Source organism: Choloepus didactylus, chromosome 3 (assembly GCF_015220235.1).
Source record: "Choloepus didactylus isolate mChoDid1 chromosome 3, mChoDid1.pri, whole genome shotgun sequence".
In the NCBI taxonomy this organism is placed as follows: Eukaryota; Metazoa; Chordata; class Mammalia; order Pilosa; family Megalonychidae; genus Choloepus; species Choloepus didactylus.
The window spans coordinates 19,505,474-19,530,712 of NC_051309.1; positions in this window are offsets into that span (position 1 = coordinate 19,505,474).

The window sequence follows — 25,239 nt, forward strand, 5'->3', positions numbered from 1 at the left end:
ATCTCTATTTTATTACACATCAATTCTATTTCAAATTTCTCATTCTCTTTGTGCCCCAAGTTTTTCTCTTTCATGGTTAACAGATGATCTTGCCCTTGTTTATTGTCCATAAAAGTATAAATGAATGGTAAGGGAGAACCTAACTATTCATATTACATTTAGGGCATTTGAAACAAATTATTTTTATCTCAGTATACTGAAACAATTTAGAATAGTCTCAGTGACCCAATGAAAGAACACTCTTTTTAAAAACCACAAAGAATGGAAACAGTCCAGAGTACTGATGGTGGACAAATAAAATATTGTTTTATTTTCTAAAAGGAAATGAATTTAGATTACACAAAGTTGAGGCTTTATTACCAAATCTAGCCAAAGTAGTAAGGGAAATTCTGAATTTTATTTCATGTGTAAATTTTGAAAATTTACTTTATAAAAGTAAAATATGCAAATTTGAAATATAGAGAAAAGTGTGAAGCAAATAAAACAAAACAAACATAAACAGCCCACCTCATTGTGGTAGATTTGTTTGGATTTGTTCAGAATTGCATGTCCCCTGTGCTCTCTTGCCATCCTTATCTATGCAGAGTGACTTTTCCAAACCATTGATTTTGAGATTGTGAGTATGACTTGTTTTGGCCAATGAGATATTCATGGCTAGGACATGATGTCAAGAAGCTTTTAGAAGCAGTGCAAGTTTCTGCCAGTCTTCTTGTATTCTTGGTTCTGTCTTTGAAATTATATTGCCTTATTATTTCTTGCTTCCACCAAAGGAAAACCCAAAAAGAAAGTACTCTCTCAAAGTCTAAAGTTGTATGTAATGGTGCCTGAGAGTCTCCCCCTGAGTGCCTCTTTGTTGCTCAGATGTGGCCCTCTCTCTCTCTAACTGAGCCATCTCAACAGGTGGACTCGCTGCCCTCCCCCCTACGTGGGACCCGACTCCCAGGGTTGTGGATCTCCCTGGCAACGCAGAGTATGACTCCTGGGGATGAGTGTGGACCCAGCATCGTGGGACTGAGAGTATCTTCTTGACCAAAAGGGGGATGCAAAATGAGACGAAATAGTTTCAGTGGCTGAGAGATTCCAAATGGAGTCGAGAGGTCACTCTGGTGGACATTCTTATGCACTATATAGATAACACCTCTTAGGCTTTAATGTATTGGAAGAGCTAGAAGTCAATACCTGAAACTACCAAACTCCAACCCAGCAGTCTGGACTCCTGAAGACAATTATATAATAATGTAGATTCCAAGGGGTGACAGTGTGATTGTGAAGACCTTGTGGATCACACCCCCTTTATCTAGTGTATGGATGAGTGGAGGAATGGGGATAAAAACTAAAGGACAAATGGCGTGGGATGGGGGGATGATTTGGGTGTTTTTTTTTCACTTTTATTTTTTATTCTTGTTCTGGTTCTTTCTGATGTAAGGAAAATGTTCAGAGATAGACTGTGGTGATGAACGCATAACTATGTTATCATACTGTGGACAGTGGATTGTATATCATGGATGATTGTATGGTGTGTGAATGTATTTCAATAAAACTGAATTTAATAAAAAAAAAAAAAAAAAAAAAAAAGAAAGTACTCTCTCAGAGAAGACCTAAACCTGATCTGCAGACTGAAGTCAAATTCAAGGGAAATGATATAGAAAGCAGCAGGATGTTGCAGCTGTTGTTACGTTTTGACTTAAAACACTCAACTTACGTAGCATGAGTGAGAAATAAATCTTTACTGTTGTGAGCTCCTGAAATTTTGGTTTGAATTTTAAGCCCCATAACCTAGTAAACATATATACTCTTGATGCCACCCTTTTGCCCTTTCCCAAGCTGATGGGTAAGGAAAATTATTGTTAAAAATTTTTATACAATAATTTTATTGCCTGTATCTTTTTTTTATTTTATTTTGAAATAAATTCAAAGTTATAGGAACTGTTGCAAAAACAATACTAATCCCATACAAAGAATTCCATCCTACCCTGACCCCCCCCGCCCAATAGCTCAATCCACCAACCTTAACATGCTGTCACATCACTATTTCTTTCTCTCCCTCCCTCCTTCCCTATCTATCATCCATCATCTATTGCTCTGTCTTCTGAACATATGAGAGCTAGCTGCACATATCCTTGAACATACACTGTAATTCACATATACACTTCCCATGAACAAGAACATTCTTTTATGCAATCTCATTAAGCACAGCTAAGAAGTACAAGAGGTTCAACAATGATACAAAGCTTACATTCTATATTTCCTTTACCTTATGTCTCAACTGTGTCCCTTTGAGCCACCTGTTCTCTATCCTCCAATTCCATCCAAGTTCATCCTTGGCATTCAATCATCTATTTAGACTGTCTTTTTTTTTTTTTTTTCTCAATTGTGGGAACATATATACAGCCTAAATCTTCCCATTGCACCCCCTCCCTAGCCTTCCATTAGTGGGATTAATCACCTTTAGAATGTTGTAATGCTCTTTCCCACCATCCATTACTAGAAATTTCCCTTCACCTCAAATAGCAACTCCACCCTCATTTCTTAACTCCCCATTGTTCCTTCCCTCATTTCTCTTAACCCAAACTCTACTTTTCATCTCTATGGTTATGTTCTCTGATAGTTTCTTTGTGTTTGCTGTGGGGGTTAAAATTAACCTCTTAAATCCATATCAATCTTGCTTTTCTTTGATACCACCTCCACTTCAGTAGGACACATAAACTATGTTCCTATACTCCTCCATTCCCCTACCTTTTTATAGTTGTCTAAAATTACGTATTTTACATTGAGTTCAAAACCACTGATTTGTCATTAGGGTTTGTGTAATTTATATCAAATAGGAAGTAAATGGTGGAGTTACAGTTCAAAAATTATTGACTTCTATTTGTATTCCATTGTGGTTGGAGAAAGTGCTTTGAGTTTATTCAATTTTTTTTTTTTTTTTTTTAATTTCTTGAGGCTTGTTTTATGTCCCAGCTTATGGTCCCTTCTGGAGAAAGATCCGTGATCACTAGAGAAAAATGAGGGCCCTGGTGCTTTGGGATGTAAGGTACTATATATTTCTGTTAAAATTCTCTATATCTCTTTCTTCTTTCTGTTGTTTCTCTGTTGGTAGGGCTCCCTTTAGAATCTGAAGTAGGGCAGGTCTTTTATTGGCAAAGTCTCTCAGGATTTGTTTGTCTGTGAAAAATTTAAGCTTTCCCTTGAATTTGAAGGAGAGTTTTGCTGGATAAAGTATTCTTGATTGGAAATTTTTCTCTCTCAGAATTTTAAATATGTCATGCCACTGCCTTCTCGCCTCCATGGTGGCCGCTGAGTAGTCACTACTTAGTCTTATGTTGTTTCCTTTGAATGTGGTGAATTGCTTTTCTCTTGCTGCTTTCAGAATTTGCTCCTTCTATTCAGTATTTGAGAGTCTGATCAGAATATGTCTCGGAGTGGGTTTATTTGGATTTATTCTATTTGGAATTCGCTGGGCATTTATGCTTTGCGTATTTATATTGTGTAGAAGGTTGGGGAAGTTTTCCCCAACAATTTCTTTGAATACTCTTTCTAGACCTTTACCCTTCTCTTCCCCTTCTGGGACACCAATGTGTCTTAAGTTTGGACGTTTTATTTTATCTATCGCATCCCTGAGATCCATTTCGATTTTTTCAATTTTTTTTCTCCATTCTTTCTTTTGTTCCTTCATTTTCTGTTCTGTGGGCTTCTAGGACACGGAGATGTTGTTCAGCTTCCTCTAGTCTTGTATTGTGAATATCCAGAGTCTTTTTAATTTGTCCAACAGTTTCTTCTATTTCCATAAGATCTTCTATTTTTTTTTTATTTACTCTTGCAATGTCTTCTTTATGTTCTTCTAGGGTCTTCTTTATGTAGCTTATATCCTGGGCCATGGTCTTCTTGATGTCCTTTAAATCCTTTGCCATGTTTTCGTTCCTTGATTGTATTTCTTTGATTAATTCTGCAAGGAACTCTGTTTCTTTTGATAACTTGATTTGTGTGTTTGGAGTTGGATTCTCCATATCATCTGATTTTATCATATGCATTGAGATTTTCTGTTCTTTTTGGCCTCTTGACATTTGTTCAGCTCAACAGGGTTCTTTTAATTTGTAAAATAAAACCTATCTAATTTTTCAGAAACACTTTTTGGTGACATACACTTTCTCTAACTAACCAGCAGATGGCATCTGTGAGTCACCTATACCTTTCAAGTCAGTTCTCCACCTTGTCCCCGCAATGAGTGGGGAAATGATTCTTGTGGGGTGCAGCCAGAGAACTCAGCCTGGGTGTGTTGCTGGAGCTGTCCACCCTGAATGTGGGGCACTTGTACGGGGGGTCAGGGAGGAAGGACAGCCTCAATATTCAAATCCCCCCGGTTCCCAGAGATTCAAGGCTGCCGCAAGAGTCCAAGCCTTCACTTCATTTCAGCCCAGCCCCTCTATCTCGCTGTCTCACAAACCACCAGACTTGGCGTAGTGTCCCTGGGGTCTCCGAGCGGATCCTCCCTCTCAGCTGCGCTCCTCCAGGACCTCTGCTGAGGGAATGCCGTGCTACATCATCAGTGCACACCGTCCCTCAAGGGAAGCCCCGGGCTGCCGGGTGGAGCCAGCTCACTTTCAGCCTTATGCAAAACTGGCCAAATGGGGAGTCTCCATACCCCACTCCTCACACAGTTCCTCCTTCCCAGCTCTGGGACAACTGGCAGGGCTCTGGACCGTGGGTACGGCCCCAGGCAGGAGTTTATCCAGCCCTCCCGGGAGCAAGCTGCTAGCCGCAGGGATTCTTTCAGCTTCTGGCTCTCTGCTCCGTTCCCCCGGCCCCTGGGATATCTGCAGTGGGCTATCTTCCTGGCCTGACACCGAGAGGTCGGCCCAGCCCTCTCTTGCTGTATTTTACTGCGTGTTTCCTATGATTGCACCTGTAGCCGCTCCTGGGTTTTCCCCCCTTTTTTTTTTATTAAAAGAGCCCGTTGGTCTCCAGATGCCAAACCCTGACTTCCCGTGATTGCCGCGCGGCTACGGGACTTCCAGCCAGCTTACTCACTCATTTCAGAATGCAGACTCCCAGTTTCACCAAGTATACAGCCCCTGGGAACTAGCAGATCTCGTCCAGCTGGCACATCGCTGTAAACGGTATTCTGGGTCACTCTCTGGTCCTTATCTAGTGTTTTCCACGGAGGTTTTCCTTAGCCCTGTCTCACCTAGCCGCCATCTTGGTTTTCCTCCTATTGCCTGTATCTTTATGCGTGGTTGTGTTGATATTTTAAAATGCAATTTTCTATCCATGTTTTAAATCTCATATGAGTGCCTCTACAAGCAGACCCTAAACTAGAGCCCAACTAGCCAGGAAAGCAGGGAAATGTAGTTTACAGGTTTCAAGCCCCTGTGATCCACTGAGAACATAGAAGTGTTGGGAATGGCACTGTGATGTCCGTAGTCAATCTGGCACACTAGTCAGGATTTACAAATTACTGGATATTTTCACTTTTCATTTTGCCCCTGTAACAGAGTACATAACTGTGCCCACATGCATATGTTCCAGTTTATTTCTCTTCCATGACTACATTAAAGCTATGGGAGAAAGAATATAAAAGATGTGATGATGACAGTGCACAGTTTCAGGGAAATAGTTATGTTGGGTCATGGCAAGGATGTGAAAGCCACAACAGGAACCAACTCCTAAAGTCCATAATTTCAGTAACATCAACCACATGAGTCACTATGTAGAGTGATGCAGAAAATCAAGTAGTTAGAAAAGAAACAAAGGAAAAAAAAAAAGGAAAGTAAAACAAAACAAAACAAAAACAAAAAGCAACCAAACATTGATTAAGAAGTCAATTCCAGGAGCAAGAATAGATTAGCTGATATGGGGCAGAAAACAGAGATTTGCAAAAAGTATATAAAGTCAGAATTTCAAAAGTGAGAAACAGGGAGCCCAAATCTTAGCTATGGGTAAGAGGAAAGGGCTTTCAAGGAAAAGAGAGATCATGAGGAAAATGAAGGGCATATACTATGAGACTTGGAGATAATTCCACTGGTTACACCAGTACAGTCACAGCCGTGCTTAATCATGAGCCACTCTTCATGTGATATTGTCATCCCATGTTTTAAGAGTGTGATGTGTTACGAACACCATACCATTTTTCAATATTTTAGTGTTTTTGTTTTCCAACTTAATCCATCTTTTAACCAACTTCCCATTGACAGATGACAGTCCTTTCCCTAAAACAACTTCAGATTTTACTCCTCAACATCCAGCATGTGCTAAGAGGCATTATCTCATACTTACAAAATAACCCTCATATTATAACCCCTAATGGTCCATGGGTCATGACATTGCTCAAGAATGTATGTATGGCAGTGATGTCAGTGTGTTCACCAGCCCTGATTCATTTTGTTTTAGACCAAGGATTGGCAAACGTTTCAGGTAAAGGACCAGAGAGCAAATATTTTAGGCTACAACTACTGAATTCTGCTGCTGTTGGGCCAAAGCAGCCATAGACAGTACTACACAAATGAATGGGTATAGATGGGTTCCAATAAAACTTTTTTAATTGAGAGTGAAATTTGAATTTCAGACATTGTCCACATGTCATGAAATATTATTCTTTTTATTTTACTTTATTTTATTTTATTTTTAGCCAATTAAAAAAGTTAAAATCAGTCTTAGCTCATAGGCCCTACAAAAACAGGCCTCTTGCTGGATTTGTACAGTGGCCTATAATATGTCAATCCTTGCCTTAGACCTACACAGCTCAATATAATACCACTAACCACATGTGGTAATTGAGAACTTGACATGTGGCTAGTGTGGCTAAGGAGCTAATTTTTTTTTTCTTTAAATTTAAAAAACCAAAAAGATTTTCAGTTCAGTTATTGGAAAATATTAAATGTGTTTAGAAGAAGTTGGATATGTAAATTTACTTTCCAACTGCAAATTAAATTAAATATGGATAGAGATTATTTCTAATGAAAACTTTTCTGAATTGAGTTGTGCTAAAAGTGTATAAAATACACAACAGATTTTGAAGACTGGAAATAAAATGTTAGTAATAATTTTATGTTAAATACATGTTGAAATGCTAACACTTTGCATATATTGGTTTAAATAAAATCTGCTTAAAAATGAATTTTATCTTCATTTTAAATTTTCAATGTGGCTGCTGGAAAATTCCAAATTTCATATAGTACTCAAGTTATATTTCTTTTGGGCAGGTCTACTAAAGACACACAGTGAAGATACATTTCTTGTCCTCTTTTGCATTTTGGATGGAGTGAATAATTGAGATCAGGCCAATGAAACACATTAATGAAATAGTCCACTATGAAGTCTGGCCAATCAACATTTTCATGCTTTTTGTTTTCATGCACAAGCCAGCCAAATGCAGAGAACTTAGATGAAAACTAAGAGACCACAGAATATGGTGGCACTTACAGATGAAAGGACCTGAGTCCTGAGAATCTGCTTGGGGTCAGCTGACCAAAAATACCTGTTTTGAGCCATAAAGTGAGCAAAAAACAAGCCTTTATTGTGTCAAGCCATTCAAATTTGTATATTATTTTTTTGCAGCAGATACTCTACACAGGAGATTAATCCTTCTGCTTTAAACAACTAGAAAACTGGACAGAATACATAAGACAACTGTTTATAGCTCAGAAAACTGGAAGCATAAGACTCTTATTTTAAGATAAGGGAAACAAATTAGGCAATAAGGTTATAAGTGTACAACCTGGAGGCACTTTTCAACCACAGGGTAGGAAGAGAGCAAAACAGAGTCAGATGGTCTTTCTTAGTAAAGGAGACAGAGATTGGAAATTGGGGAGACCAAGACAACTAGAATTTTCAAGACAGAGTACTGGAAAGGAAACAGATGTAGAGTCAGAGAGAGAGAGAGACCTAGAGAGAAAGCTCTGGAGAATAATGGAGGGAATCCCTTAGCACTGACTGACTGCTGATTAGTGCAAGAACAAAAGCAAACTAACTGAGACCAGACAACCAGCCACCTAAAAGGAGGAGACAGAACAATTTTTGGTACTTATAATGAGAGCCGGGAAGAGCTTGTGTTGCTGTAAGATACAGGGGGGAATGTATTAATCAATGAGATATTGGTTAGAATACTCAGAAGGGTATTACTTTGGTCATGAGCTAATTTAACCTTAGATAAACGCTGCTCTGGATCCATCCTGAACGCCTTGAAACTATCAAACTAATTCCATAAATTTAACTGCTAGGGATGAAAAATCTAGCATCCAATAAAAATTACCACACATGAAAAGAAGCAGGGAAATTTCATTCGTAAGCGAGAAAAGAAATAATCAATAGATGCAGACCCAAATATGAGATGAATGATAAAACTAGAAGAGCTACTATAAAGATACTCCAAATATTTAATAAAGTAGAGGAAATAATGACAATGATGAGATAAACGGGAATTACTTTAAATCCAATTAGAAAATCTAGGAATGAAAAATAAAATATCTGAAATGGGAAATGTTTTGGATGAGACTAACAGCAGATTAGATACATATGCACATCTACCAGTCAGTTAACTTGAAGCCCTAGCAATGGAAATGATCCAAAATAAAATGGAAAGATGAAATATAGGAGGTTAAAATAAAAGTGAACTCTGGGACAATTACAAGAGGTATAATAAATGAATAATTGGACAACAAGAAGTGAGGGAGTGACATACAGAATAAATATTTTTAAAATGCCAAGGCGTGTCAACAAAACAAATTGCTGAAAACAAAAGACAAAGAAAAAAGTATAATAAGTAGCAAGAGAATAAAGGGCACATTATTCACAGAGGAACAGTTATGAGTTATAGTAACTATTTGTCAAAAAATATGCAAGCCAGGAGGCAATGTAGTGGCGTCTTTAAAGTACTGCATATATACACACATACATATGTGGGGTGGGTGGGTGTGTGTGTGTGTGTGTGCACATTAAGTATGTTTGCATATATGATTAGAATGATTTATGCAGTGGCAATATTCTTCCAAATCAGACCAGATAGTGAACTTTTCATACAAAAATACCGAGAGAATTCATTGCTAGCAATCTGCACTATAGGAAATGCTAAGGGGAGACTTTAGATAGAAAAAAAAAAATGAAACCAGATGGAAATTTGGATCTATACAGGATAATGAAGTGAGCTGAGATGGTAAATACATGGATTTATACAAAAAATATGAAAACAATAGCATAAAAACAGGATGGGGGAAATGGAGTTATTCTGGCACGATTTTCTTAAGATATAGATGAGGTTTTATATATATATATATATATATATATATATATATATATATATTTAAGGTAGACTTTGATAAATTAAAGGTATGCATTTTAAAACTTAAAGCAACCACTGGAAAATTAAAGAGGTATAGCAAAAAAGTTAATAATGGAAATGAAATTTAATCATGAAAAATGAAACAAAACAATGCAACAGAAGTCAAGAAAGGAGTAAAAAGTAAAAGTAGATTGGACTTGTGGAAAACAAATAGCAAAATGATAGATTTAAAATCAACTACATAAAAATTATTTAATATAAATATCAGAAACACCCTAATTAAAAGTCAGTGTTGTCAGAGTGAATGAAAAAGCAAGACCAAACTATATGCTGTTACAAAAAACTCACTTTAAATAAGAAGACAGCAGAGGCTAAAAGAAATATACCAAACAACAATTTAAAAAATGGCTGGAATGGCTATATTTACATGTTAAATTAAACAAGCAATATTCTCAGGAATAAAGAGAAACTTTCATAATGATAACTGAGACATTTCATAAGAGGATAGACTAATTCTGAATGCATTTGCTTCAAACAATATAATAAAATTTAAAAGGAAAGATAGAAAAAATCTACAGGTATAGTAGTTTACAGAACAGATAAATAAAAAACCAGAAAGGATATCAAAGACATGAACAAAGCTACTAAATAACTTGGCTTAATTAACATGGATAACACACACCAACCAACAAGAGCACAATACACATTCCTCTGAAGTGTATTTGAAACAATCGATGAGATTGATCATTTTCTAGGTTATAAAACAAGTCTGAATACATTTAGGATTCATTATGTAAGGTACATATTCTGCCCACAATGGAATCTTTAGAAATTAATAGCAGAAAGATAGCTGGAAAATTCCCAATAATATAGAATTTAACAACACCCTTCTAAATAGTCTGTGAATCAAGGAGGAATCCTTCTATCTTTACCTAGAGAAAGGAGTAAACTGAAACAAAGTAAGCATAAAGAAGGAAAAATAAAGACAAGATTAGAAAGCAATAAAATAGAAAATAGAAAAATAATATGGAAAATCAATGACAGCAAGTTTTTGTCCTTTGTAAGAGCTAACATACAAACCTGGTAAAATACTATTAAACTTTAGAAAGAGAAAATATTTGTGAAATTGGCTTGGGCAAAAATAGGTAAGATACAGAAGCACAAACAATAAAAGAAAATATTGTTGCACTGGACTTACCAAGATTAATAACTTTTTTTCTCTTTGAAAGTCTCTGATAATAAAATTAGATGGCAAGCCACAGATTGGAAAAAATATTTTAAAACATATCTGATTAAAGACATATATTCATAATACATTAAAAACAAACAAACAAACAAAAACCTTACAACTCAATTAATTCTTCACTGATTCATAATTCAGGAATAAGGCAGGACAAAAGTTGATACAGTTGGAGGTAATCATGGAAATTTTGCTGACAGGAGTAGAAGAAACGTGCTTTCTTTCCTTCTACTGGAGTTGCTAAGAAAATAGGACCCAGGATCCACATTGTAGATACCATTATGCCATCTTGAAAAGAAATCTCAGTGAAAATGGAGACAACCTCAGGAAATGAGAGCCAAGAGATAGAAAAGGAGGGAGTGGCAAGGACATTGCGTGTTGCTGAATTTTGCTGCTTCTAAAGCTGGAGCCATTTTTGGTATTTGCAGTTACAGGAGTCAAAAAACTTCCTCTTGGTTGAGCCAGTATGATTTTTTTTTAAACCATTTGCATCAGAAAATTCTGCAGCAATACTTTCATCAAACCAGTCGCTCTTTGGGTCTTTCCCTACTCACCATATAGAAATAGCCTAGTCTTTGACATAGAATCTAAAAATACATATGGTAATAACTCTGAGATTCAAAATGGAAATGGACTCATCATTCAATTTATTTTCTTTTCCCTGACCTATAAATAGGATCTCTAGTTAAATACCTAGAGGGTTTGGAAGTCAGCAGAGATGGGCACAAAGCTAATTTCTTCATCCCTAACCACTTCTGTGGTTCAAAGGGAAATTCTCTGGATACTGAGCACTTTTGCAAAGCCTTTATCATCGATTTCTTATTAGCTACATTTTCCCACCAAATTATCTATCTGGCTGAACAATACTCAAATGTGCCCAGTGGGTGGCTCCTTGGTTTTACTTTTTAATGCTTTTATGAGTTTAAGTATAATTCCTTTGCTAACTACAGGACATTTTCTTTAATCTTTGTGATTAAGCAAGCCAGGAACTGGAAAGATAATGTTTTCTAACTTCCTTTCTGATGAATAATAAATGTCACCAAGGAATTCAATAGTAGGAGGTGGTTGCCTGGCCATCTGCTGCATATGGGAACAGAAGAAGGATATTAAACTTTAAATTAGGTATGGCTTCATGGAACCTAAAAGATGAAAGGCAATGCACATTAAACTGGAAGAGAATCATCAATTCCTATCAATCAACTTACTTCTTTGGAAGTGTTAAAAAAACAACTATCTTTTACTCTCTGGTCAACATATTTTGTATTGAGTTGAATGCAAGAAATAGGCAATTAACACATTTCTTCTTTAGTTTAATGTATTTCCAAATTTCTACAAACAAAATGTGCAGTGTTTTTTTTTAAACAATGTACAACTAATAAACATTTAAGAGAAAAACAAGATTATTTTTTCCAACATTTGTAATATACCAAAGAAAAATGTGCCATTTCCATAAACAACTTTATCAGAGGATAAAGGAGAGAAATGGAACACTTATTGCCAAGTATATTTACTTTAGAAATTAGTTACTAAGCTTTGATAATAAACATGTGAATTAATTGTAATGAGGGAAGAACCTCTCCTTTTTTCATTTTTCTACTACAATTATTCATGTGGGAAACAATTTCTATATGCTGACAAATTTCTGCAATTTTAATAATGATTTCTATTTAAATGAGATTTAGAGGAAATAGACTTTGATGTGAGGAATACACATCCTGGGAAGGATACTATGAAAATATTTCACTGCAATGGTTAATGGCATAGCCTCAATGTCAAGCAAAGATATTACATTAAAATTGTGTCTGTGATGTGTGGACAAGTTATCAAAAGTCTTTAAAATCAATTTACTCATCTATACTGGTTTGTATATATTGTGTCCCCCAGAAAAAGCCATGTTCTTTGATGCAGTCTTGTGGGGGCAGGCATATTGGTGTTGGCTAAGTTGGAATGCTTGAATCAGGTTGTTTCTATGGAGATGCGCCCCATCCAACTGTGGGTTATGACTCTGATTGGATAATTTCCATGGAGGTGTGGCCCTGCCCATTCAGCATGGTCCTTGATTAGTTTACTGAAGCACTATATAAGCTCAGAAAGAAGGAGCAAGCTTGCTGCAGCCAAGAGGGGCACTTTGAAAAATGCACAGGAGCTGAGAGAGTAGCTGCAGTTTACAGAGACATTTGGACATGGCCTTTGAAAGCAGACTTTTGCTCTGGAGAAGCTAAGAGAAGACAAATGCCCCACAAGCAATTGAGAGTGACATTTTGGAGAGAAGCTGAAGCCTAGGGAGGAACATCCTGGGAGAAAGCCATTTTGAAACCAGAACTCTGGAGCAGATGCCAGCCACGTGCCTTCCCAGCTAACAAAGGTTTTCCAGACACCATTGGCCATCGTCCAGTGAAGGTACCCAATTGTTGATGCATTACCTTAGACATTTATGTCCTTAAGACTGTAACTGTGTAGCCAAGTAAACCCGCTTTATAAAAGCTGATCCATATCTGGTGTTTTGCATTCCAGCAGCATTGGCAAACTAGAACACTCATCTATAAGATGGGTAAATATTATTCATTTTGCCCCAATATACAAAGTACAAAGTATGCAATTCCCAGGAAAAGGATACATAATAAACATGTTTAAAACACATGACATGGCTTGGAAGAGGGACCCACTCGCATGTCCCAGGGACCCTATGCCAATACCAAGGACTTGTGGGTCAGCAGCACAGACAAACTGTGGAAAGACTGGACTGAAGGATTAGACTATTGCAACTGCTTTAAATCTCCAGGCACACCTCAGAGATTTGATTATTAAAACCACCCTCCCTCCCTAACCACTCAGACACATGCCCCACATTCAGGGTGAGCAGCACCAACTACACATGCAAACTTGGTGCACCAATTGGACCCCCACAAGACTCAGATCCCCACTCACCACAAAGTTGGGGAGAACTGGCCTAAGAGGAATAAGTGGCTCATGGATGCCACCTGCTGGTTAGTTAGAGAAAGTGTACTCCAACAAACTGTAGATCTGAAAAATTAGAGATCAGTGTTTGAATCAGTCTACATATCCTAAAAGAACCCTATCAAGTTAGGCAAATGCCAAGAGGCAAAAAAAAAACAACAGAAAAGTTCAAAGCATATGAAAAAACCAGATGATATAGATAACCCAAGCCCAAACACCCAAGTTAAAAGATTGGAGGAGACATAGTACTTGGAGCAATTAATCAAAGAACTAAAGACAAATAATGAGAGCATGGCACAGGATGTAAAGGACATGTAGAAGACTCTAGAGGAGCATAAAGAAGAAATTGCAAAAGTAAATTTAAAAAATAGATGATCTTATGGAAATAAAAGAAACTGTTGACCAAATTAAAAAGATTCTAGATACTCATAGTACAAGACTAGGGAAAGCTGAACAGCGAATCAGTGACCTTGAGGATGACAGAATGGAAAATGAAAGAACAAAAGAAAGAATGGGGGAAAAAGGAAAAAATCAAAATGGATTTCAGGGATATGATGGATAATACAAAACATCCAAATATAAGACTCACTGGTGTTCCAGAAGGGGAAGAAGAGGGTAAAGGTCTAGGAAGAGTATTCAAAGAAATTGTTTGGGAAAACTTCCCAAACCTTCTACACAACATAAATACAAAAACCATAAATGCCCAGCGAACTCCAAATAGAATAAATCCAAATAAACCCACTCCAAGACATATTCTGATCAGATTGTCAAATACTGAAGAGAAGGAGCAAGTTCTGAAAGCAGCAAGAGAAAAGCAAATCACCCCTTACAAAGGAAATAGTATAAGAGTAAGTAGTGACTACTCAGTGGCCATTGTGGAGGTGATAAGGCAGTGGCATGACATATTTAAAATTCTGAAAGAGAAAAATTGCCAACCAAGAATTCTTTATCCAGCAAAACTCTCCTTCAGATTTGAGGGAGAGCTTAAATTTTTCACAGACAAACATGCTGAGAAAATTTGCTAACAAGAGACCTGCCCTACTTGAGATACTAAAGGGAGCCCTACTGACAGAGAAACAAAGAAAGGAGAGAGAAATATGGAGAAAGGTTCAGTACTAAAGAAATTAAGTATGGGTAGGTAAAAGGACATTAAGAGAGACAGGGAAGAAATATATCTGACAGACATAAAACAAAGTATAGGATGGCTGATTCAAGAAATGCCTTCACAGTAATAATGTTAAATGTAAATGGATTAAACTCCCCAATTAAAAGATATGGATTGGCAGAATGTATAAAAAAATATGAACCATCAATATGTTGCATACAAGACACTCATCTTAGACACAGGGACACAAAGAAATTGAAAGTGAAAGAATGAAAAAATATTTCATGCAAGCTACAGCCAAAAGAAAGCAGGTGTAGCAATATTAATCTTAGATAAAATAGAGTTTAAATGCAAGGATGTTATAAGAGACAAAGAAGGCCACTACATACAAATAAAAGGGGCAATTCAACAAGAAAAAATAACAATCATAAATGTTTATGCACCCAATCAAGGTACCCCAAAATACATGAGACAAACACTGGCAAAACTAAAGGAAGCAATTGATGTTTCCACAATAATTTTGGGAGATTTCAACACATCACTCTCTCCTATAGATAGAACAACCAGACAGAAGACCAATAAGGAAATTGAAAACCTAAACAATCTGATAAATGAACTGAATTTAACAGACATATATAGACCATTACATCCCATATCATGAGGATACACTTTCTTCTCTAGTGCTCGTGTATCTTGCTCCAGAATAGATCATAGGCTGGGACATAAAACAAGCCTCAATAAATTAAAAAAAAAAAATCAAATTATTCAAAGCACATCTCTGACCACAATGGAACACAATTAGAAGTCAATAACCATCCGACACTTAGAAAATTCACAAATACTTGGAGGTTAAACAACACACTGCTAAACAATCAGTGGGTTAGATAAGAAATAGCAAGAGAAATTGCTAAGTATATAGAAACAAATGAAAATGAGAACACAACATACCAGAACCTATGGGATGCAGCAAAAGTGGTACTGAGGAGAAAATTTATATCACTAAATGCATATATCAAAAAGGAAGAAAGAGCTAAAATCAAACAACTAATGGAGCAACTGAAGAAGCTAGAAAATGAACAGCAAACCAATCCTAAATCAAGTAGAAGAAAATAAATAAAAAGGATTAAGGCAGAAATAAATGACATAGAGAACAACAACAACAACAACAAAAATAGGATAAATAGCACCAAAAGTTTATTCTTTGAGTAGATCAACAAGATTGACAAGCCCCTAGCTAGACTGACAAAATAAAAAAGAGACAAGACCCATATAAAAAATAATAATGAATGAGAAAGGTAACATTACTGAAGATCCTGAAGAAATTAAAAAAAAAAATTATGAGGATACTATGAACAGCTGTATGCCAAAAACCTGGATAATGTAAAGGAAATGGACAATTTCCTGGAAACATGTGAACAACAGAGACTGATCAGAGAGGAAATAGAAGACCTCAACCAACCAATTACAAGCAAAGAGATCAAATCAGTCATCAAAAAACTTCCCACAAATAAATGCCCAGGGCCAGATGGCTTCACAAGGGAATTCTACCAAACTTTCCAAAAAGAAATGACACCAATCTTACTTAAACTCTTTAAAAATATCAAAAAAAAAAAAAAAAAAAAAAATGGAACACTACCTAACACATTTTATGAAGCTAACATCAATCTAATACCAAAACCAGGAAAAGATGCTGCAAAAAAGGAAAACTTCAGGCCAATCTCCTTAATGAATATAGATGCAAAAATTCTCAACAAAATACTTGCAAATCAAATCCAAAGACATATTAAAAAAATCATACACCATGACCAAGTGGGGTTCATTCAAGGCATGCATGGATGGTGCCACATAAGTAAATAAATCAATGTATTACAACACATTAACAAATCAAAAGAGAAAAATCAAATGATCATCTCAATAGATGCTGAAAAAGCATTCGGCAAAATCCAACATCCCTTTTTGATAAAGCACTTCAAAAGGTAGGAATTGAAGGAAAATTCTTCACTATGATAAAGAGCAGATATGAAAAAACCCACAGCCAGCATAGTACTCAATGGTGAGAAACTGAAAGCCTTTCCTCTAAGATCAGCCGAGACAAGGATGCGTGCTGCCACCACTGTTATTCAACATTGTGCTAGAAGTGATAGCCAGGGCAATCCATCAAGACAAAGACATAAAAGGCATCCAAATTGGAAAGCAAGAAGTAAAACTGTCATTATTTGCAGATGATAAGATCTTATATCTGGAAAACCCTAAGAAATCGATGATATAGCTACTAGAGCTAATAAACAAATTTAGCAAAGTAGCAGGATACAAGATTAATGCACATAACTAGTAATATTTCTATATGCTAGAAATGAACAAAGTGAAGAGACACTTAAGAAAAAGATACCATTTTCAATAGCAACTAAAAAAATCAAGTACCTAGGAATAAACTTAACCAAAAATGTAAAGACCTATACAAAAAGTACATAATTCTACTAAAAGAAATAGAAAGAGACCTTAAAAGATGGAAAAATATTCCATGTACATGGATAGGAAGGCTACATGTCATTAAGATGTCAATTCTACCCAAATGCATTTACAGATTCAACGCAATCCAAATGAAAATTTCTGAAACCTACTTTGCAGACTTGGAAAAGCTAGTTTAGCAAATTTATTTGGAAAGGGAAGATGCCTCAAATTGCTCAAAACACTCTACAAAGGAAAAACGAAGTGGGAGGACTTACACTCTCTGACTTTGAGGCTTATTATAAAGCCACAGTAGTCAAAACAGCATGGTACTGGCACAAAGATAGACATATTGATCAATGGAATTGAATTGAGAATTTGGAGATAGACCCCCAGACCTACAGCCAACATATCTTTGGTAAGGCCCCCAAAGCCACTGAACTGGGATATAACAGTCTTTTCAACAAATGGGGCTGCGAGAGTTGGATATGCATATCCAAAAGAATGAAAGAAGACTCCTACCTCACACCCTACACAAAAATTAACCCAAAGTGGATCAAAGACCTCAATATAAAAGACAGTACCACAAAACTCCTAGAAGATTATGTAGGGAAATATCTTCAAGACTTGTATTAGGAGGCCACTTCTAGGACTTGACACCCAAAGCACAAGCAACAAAAGAAAAAATAGATAAATGGGAACTCCTCAAGCTTAGAAGTTTCTGTATCTCAAAGGAATTTGTCAAAAAGGTGAAGAGGCAGCCAACTCAATGGGAAAAAAATTTTGGAAGCCATGTATCTGACAAAAGACTGATATCTTGCATATATAAAGAAATCCTACAACGCAATGACAATGGTACAGACAGCCTAATTGTAAAATGGGCAAAAGATATGAAAAGACAGCTCTCTGAAGAGAAAATACAAATGGCCAAGAAACACTTGAAAAAATGTTCAGCTTCATTAGCTATTAGAGAGATGCAAACTAAGACCACAATGAGATACCAGCTCATACAAATTAGAATGGCTGCCATTAAACAAACAGGAAACTACAAATGCTGGAGGGGATGTGGAGAAATTTAAACTCTTATTCATTGTTGGTGGGACTGCATGATGTTTCAGCCACTCTGGAAGTCAGTCTGGCAGTTCATTAGAAAATTAGATATATAGTTTCCCTTCGATCCAGCAATTGCACTTCTCGTTATATACCTGGAAGATCTGAAAGCAGTGACACGAACAGGTATCTGCACGCCAATGTCCATAGCAGAATTATTCACAATTGCCAGGAAATGGAAACAACCCAAATGTTCTTCAACAGATGAGTGGATAAATAAAATGTGGTATATATACATGACAGAATACTACACAGCTGTAAGAAGGAGCAATGTCATGAAACATATGACAACATGGATGAACCTTGAAGACATAATGCTGAGTGAAGTAAGCCAGGCACAAAAAGAGAAATATTTTTATATGCTACTGCTAATGTGAACATTGAAAAAATGTGAAATAAATGGGTTATAATGTAGAATGTAGGGGAACTAGCGATAGAGAGCAATTAATGAAGGGGGAATAATAACCCAATAAGAACAAATAAACTACCATGGGTAAATTTAACATTCTGAGAATGCCCAGGAATGACTATGGTCTGTTAATTTCTGATGGGTATGGTAGGAACCAGTTCACAGAAATGTTGCTATATTTCGTTATTTTCTTGGGGTAGAGTAGGAACATGTTGGAAGTAAAATAGTTTTTTTAGGTTAGTTATCTTTTTCTTACTCCCTTGTCATGGTTTGTTTGACATGTTTTCTTATTGTATGTTTTTTTTAAATTTTTTTATATAGTTAATAGTTAATTTAAAAAATAGGAGTTAATTTACAAAAAAAAAAAAAAAAAAGAAAAAAAATTATGCAGAGCCCCCTTGAGAAGCTGGTGGAGAATGCAGGGATGTTGGCTTTCCTACCTCGATGGTTGCTGATGTGCTCACAGACATAGGGGACTGGTGGTTTGATGGGCTGAGCCCTCTACCACAGGACTTGCCGTTGGGAAGACTGTTGCTGCAAAGGAGAGGCCAGGCCTGACTATAATTGTGCCTAAGAGCCTCCTCCCAAATGCCTCTTTGTTGCTCAGATGTGGCCCTCTCTCTCTAGATAAGCCAACTTGAAAGGTGAAATCACTGTCCTCCCCCCTACGTGGGATCTGACACCCAGGGGAGTGAATCTCCCTGGCAACATGGAATATGACTCCCGGGGAGGAATGTAGACCTGGCATCGTGGGATGGAGAACATCTTCTTGACCAAAAGGGGGATGTGAAAGGAAATGAAATAAGCTTCAGTGGCAGAGAGATTTCAAAAGGAGCCAAGAGATCACTCTGGTGGGCACTCTTATCCACAATATAGATAACCATTTTTATGTTCTAATGAATTGGAATGGCTAGCAGTAAATACCTGAAACTATCAAACTACAACCCAGAACCCTTGAATCTCGAAGACAACTGTATAAAAATGTAGCTTATGAGGGGTGACAATGTGATTGGGAAAGCCATATGGATCACTGTCCCCTTTGTCCAGTGTATGGATGGATGAGTAGAAAAATGCGGGCAAAAAAAAAGACACACAAGTGGTTTTTTTTTACTTTAATTATTCTTTTTCACTTTAATTTTTATTCTTATTATTTCTGTGTATGTGCTAATGAAAATGTTCAAAAATTAATTTTGTTGATGAACTCACAACTATATAATGGTACTGTGAACAATTGAATGTATGTTTTGTATGACTGCCTGGTATGTGAATATATCTCAGTAAAATTGGATTAAAAAAAAAAAAAAAAACCATGAGGGAATATGTTCTCATTGTTTAAGCCCAGCCATTTTACAGTATTGCTTAAGGAATCTAAAACAGGGGTTTGTGTGCTTAGATGATGTTGCTTAACAGCAAGACAGAGAGTCTCGGGGTCAGAAAGCTTCAAAGAGCAACAGTGGCTTGGTGTGTTTTATAGCCCAGGATTCATCCTATATATGGCTAGCAGGTGTTGGGTGCAGTTTTGCAGGATATACAAAGGAGGCAGTCTCTATATTGCTAAAAGCTTGCTTATTTGAGCTCTGTTTATATTGATTTTTGGTACTTTTGGGCTTTGGGCTAATGGTGCAAGCCTGCTGAGACGAAGTAAATAATAAAAAAAAAAAAAAAACACTATTTCACTAGTAATTAAATAAAAACACAACAACTTTCACAGGCTAAATTGAAAAGTTTAAAAAAAAATAATTAGAATAACCAGTATTGAAGGAGCTGAAGGGAAAAGTCATTCTCATTCACAGTTGCTGGATATATGATTAAAACAACATTTGGGACAGCATTTAGAAATTGCCTGAGAAATTTTATGATGCATCTATTCTTTGACCTATTTACTTCATAGATAGGAAATAATCCTACTAAAACAATACCAGACATGTAGTGCAAGGACATTCATTGCTGCACTATTTGTAATAGTGAAACATTGGGTCAAATTAAATATCCATAAAAGGATGATGGGTCAACTACCCTATGAGAAATTACAGTTTTAAAACAAATTTGATTTATGTTCAATGACATGGAAAGATGTCTACAAGATACTGTAATATGAAAAAAAAAAAAACTGGGAAAAAAACAACACAGATATGATCTGTTTATAATCAAGAATATATACTTGAAATGTAGTAGGTTTAATATTAAAATGCAAAGCCTCCATTAAAGGGATGATATTTTATAAACTCTTCAGCATCATTTATGGTGCAAAAGCAGTATTAAATAAATAATTATTATTTCTGTAATTATTAATTTAATATTTTGAGTCAACAGGCATAAATAGCTAATAGAACTAAGGTTGCCTAACCTAGAAATGGTTGCCATGGATTGGTATTATTTTACAAGAGGGGGTGAAATATTAAGGCTTGAAATCCTGTCTCTCTTTTTCTGCTGCTATAGATTAACAGCAAAAGTAATAAAATGAAATTTTCTTTTTTGTTCGCCCTTTGTTAAAACAGAGGTTTATCATGCTTTTGTGTTGTCTTGTGTTCTGGATTCTTTACCTTAAAAAAAACACACACACACTTTTTTGTGTGTGGCAAAAACCTTAGATTTTGAAAGGAGAGCTCTCCAAATGTGTTGGGTCAGATGTAATGAAAATGAGTGAGGCTTGAGGCTCAAGAATCCTGGGGAAGAGGAGGCGATCTCAACCCCAATGGGGAGGTTTCACAATGCCTCAGAGCAGAGCTGAGGAGTGGCGTGATTCTTATGTGATAGCCACTTAGACTCCACGCTGTCAACCGCCTGAAATGGCAGCCCCTCCACAGGGGTTGGTTGCTGCTTTGAGACTGACTCGTAAGTCCTATGTGGCATTTGGTCTAGAGTGAACTGATGCATCAGTACAATATCCTAATTTTGAACAGGCTGGAAGGGCTTCAAGATCAAAATGTACTGAAAACCAGAGACCCCTTCTTATTATCTTTGGATTGTATAAGTGCCATATATCTTGTAAAGGCATATGGGAAAAGGGAGGGAAATCCCTTTGACCCCATATTGAAGGAACTAGATAACTTGCCAGCCAGAGGATGGTGTCTAAAAAAAGTAAAATTTGATTTATAAAAGTAATGAAATATGGTCTATCTAGCTATACGTTCCATGTAAATCCATATGTTTCCTGGTTTTAGTCAAATAAGATAATGATATTTAGCTATCCAAGTCAGTGGTTATTAGATAACAATTGACTATAGATAAAGAGCCATAGAATTTTTAAAATTGGAAGTGATCATTTTGAAATTCCTTCCCCACCAAGAGGAAAAAGTAACCTTAACTAGATTTAAAGCATTTTTCCTTTTTATTTGTAAGAAATTCTGGGTGATATTCAAGCTCAAAGGTGAGAATTATTCCATCTTAAATAAAGATAAAATTGGGTTTTTAAACACAGCAGTGATTTAAGTCAGAAAAATAGAGGAAATGGGAGTGCTCTCAGTTCAGTGGAAAATCTGACAGTCCTAACCAAAATATTGTCCACTGATGATTGCCTGTGAGGTGCTTGAGCTCCTTTTCTGTGCCAAACATGTCAACACACGAGGAATGTCTGTAGATGTAATCAAGAAAACAAACAAACATAACATTTCAGATATACTAAGGTAACATAGCCAATAAGTACAAGATCTGAGATATGGATACACATCTGATGGTGGTCTCTTTTTATTATATTCTATCTGTAAATAGTAGACTCCTTGAGTGAGGGAAGCAAATCTTAGTGTTTCCCAGAGAACTATGTGTTGTTCCTTGTGCAGAGAGAAGGCTTCAAACATTTTTATTTTCAATAAATACAAGAGTGTGATTTATAGTTTTTAAAACATTTTCACTCACATACATTTGAAGTTCATGATCCTATTCTGGGAGATACTATTACCAACAAAAAAATAAGAAGGCCAAGGTTCAGAGGCAAGGCGATTTGTCCAAATTACAAAACTAGTCAATACTAATCTAAGGCAAGATCTTGTGACCTCAGAATCTAGTCAAGTCATCTTTTAGACTTTCTTAGGCGTGTGAATCAAAACAGGTACAAAAATAAAAATCAAGGTGGTTAATTCATTCAGGCAGCATTGCTAATTTATTTTTGAATTTTTACTCCTGTTTGGATAAATTAAAATGTTCCCAGACTGTCGGCCCAGCGGTGTGTGCTCTCAATATGGAATAAAAGAAATAGTGCAGATAAAAGAATATGAGGCAATGTTTAAATCCAGTTTCATATTTTGCCTTGTCTCCTGGCTAGATGTAGTCTTGGGCAAATTGCATAACTTCTCTGAACCTCAGTTTTCTCATGTCCTGAATGGAGACAATAAAACTAAACTTTTAAAATATCCAATCACAATGCCTAATGAATGGCAGTTTCAGATTCTTAGCTGTACATTCTGATTCTGGGACCAGTTTAGATAAGAGTTTATATTGACATTTCTTCACATTGGTTCATCAGTACAGGTCTTGCAAAGTAGATATATTTGTAAATAGCTCTGTTATATCTAGAGTTCAGTCCAAATTGCTATATCTGCAATTACAAGTCTGCAACAGTTCTTTATAGTCATTCTTGCTTGAACCTGTCTTCAATTGCATTTATCGTGTGTCCAAAACATCCTGAGAGGGATATCAGTTGGAACCTTTGTTTACTATATTTATGATTAAGTTAGAAACACATGCAAGAAAGAAACCAACAGGAGTGTGGAGAATGTGAAAACACTGGAGAGAGCAAGGCAAATCAATGAAGGTACAAAAGGAAAGCAGGAAGGAATAAAGACAACATTATTGGGAAAAAGGAATAAATGAAGCAAGCATTTTTAACTCAAGTGGCAGGATTTTGCAACTACCCATTTTCTGACATTGTAAATTTCCTATAGAACAGTTAGGTGGTTAACTAGAAGAGAAAATTTATTTTTTCCCAAAATAATTGGCAAAATAAGGCATCTGGTTTACTGAACCAATACTCATTAAGGAAACATTTATTGTGCATTTATTCTGCGCCAGGCATGGTGCTCATAATTGAAGATTACTTGGCTAGTAATTGGGAACTGTAGAAAATGTGGCCCATGGCTTATGATTTGTCAAAAAATCCATGTGCAGCCAAATGTAATTGACATGAAAAAAAATACTGAAATGATTTAATGTTTCTCCTGATTATCCAGAGGCATTTCAGGATTCCTTTAAACAAGGTGCTCTTGAGCTTCAGGTTGCCCAAAATTTAGTGTGGACAGGGGCAGATACAGATAGGACAGAAGAGTGATGTGACAGCTGCTCAATGGATGAGAGATACCCAAGGAGCTATAGGGGTGCAAGACGGAAGAGCCATTAATTTTTCTTAGATAGGATTTAAAGGAAAGAGGATATTTGAATTGGGTCTTGAGGGATGAATATGAGTTAATCAGGTTTGATTTAGGAGTGGGGGATGTTACTTCAAGCAGAGAGGGACTTATTGATATACAGTGGTACCACCATTCCTAGCATTCAGGATCTCATGACTTGTAGACTATGATTGTATTGATCCTATACCATATACTGGAACAAAAATTGGGGGGATGAATGTTTCATAGCAGCTTGAATACTTTCAGAATTTTTTCTTGGATAACTTCTAGCCATCAATCAAGAATTAGTTTATGTTACCTTCAGTTGAATAGGTTCCATAAACCCATCCACCAACTGGGTTAGGTACTCCCTCTGTGTTCTGATAAACACTGCATGCATGTTTCCATCATAGGAGGGAAAGAGGAAGAGGAAGATGGAAAGGAGGGGGTAGTGCTATCACGGCACTTGTCATATTCAATAGCATAGTAGCTATCCCTGTGTGTTGACCCATCAGGCTGTGTGTTCCTTGTGGGCAACTCTTACCAAAGTGCCTGGCACATGGCAGGTATGTTACAAAGACTGAATGAGTTAGAAGATGAATAAGAAGAATATGGAGTCGTTCAATTGTTGCAATTTGTAGTGAGAGTTGAACATGTCTTCAAGCAAGGTTTCCCATTACTTAGGAAATAGAAGACAAACTGCATAGTCCAGCTTCCATAGTTTCACAATCTCTCCCTAACCCATCTTTCTAACTGTTCCAGTTTCCAGCTGGTAAAAGAAATATCATATAATGGTATTATCATCTAATATCATATAATGGGTTGGCCTAAACAATGGGAATTTATTGGCTAACAGGTCCTGGGCTAGAAGTCTTGCTTTCTCCCAAAGTCTTAATCTTCTGGCTGGCGGGAATGTTGGGGTTCTTTGGCTTTTCTGTCACATTGCAATGTACATGGCAGCATGTCTCTTCCCTGTTATGGTCCTGTTGACTTACAGCTTCCGGCTGCTCCCTGTGGCTTTCTTTTTCTATGTCCAATTTTCTTTGCTTATAAGGATCAGCCATATGGGGTTAAGGCCCATGCTCATTCAGTCTGGGCACACCTGCACTAATAACAGTTTCAAAGGTCTTATTTACAAATGGGTTTATAAACACAGGACTTTGGTTAGGACCTTAACATATCTATTGTGGGTTACAGATTCAACCCCCCCATACCACCACTTCTACACTTATCTCGCATAGGCCTTATGCACCATCCAACTCAGATCTTCCCCCTTTTGCCCTGAGCTTGCTATAACTCCCACTTTCCTTCATATTCTTTCCACACTCCTTTATACTGAGTATTTAGTAGGCACTGGCTGAGATTTAGGAGATA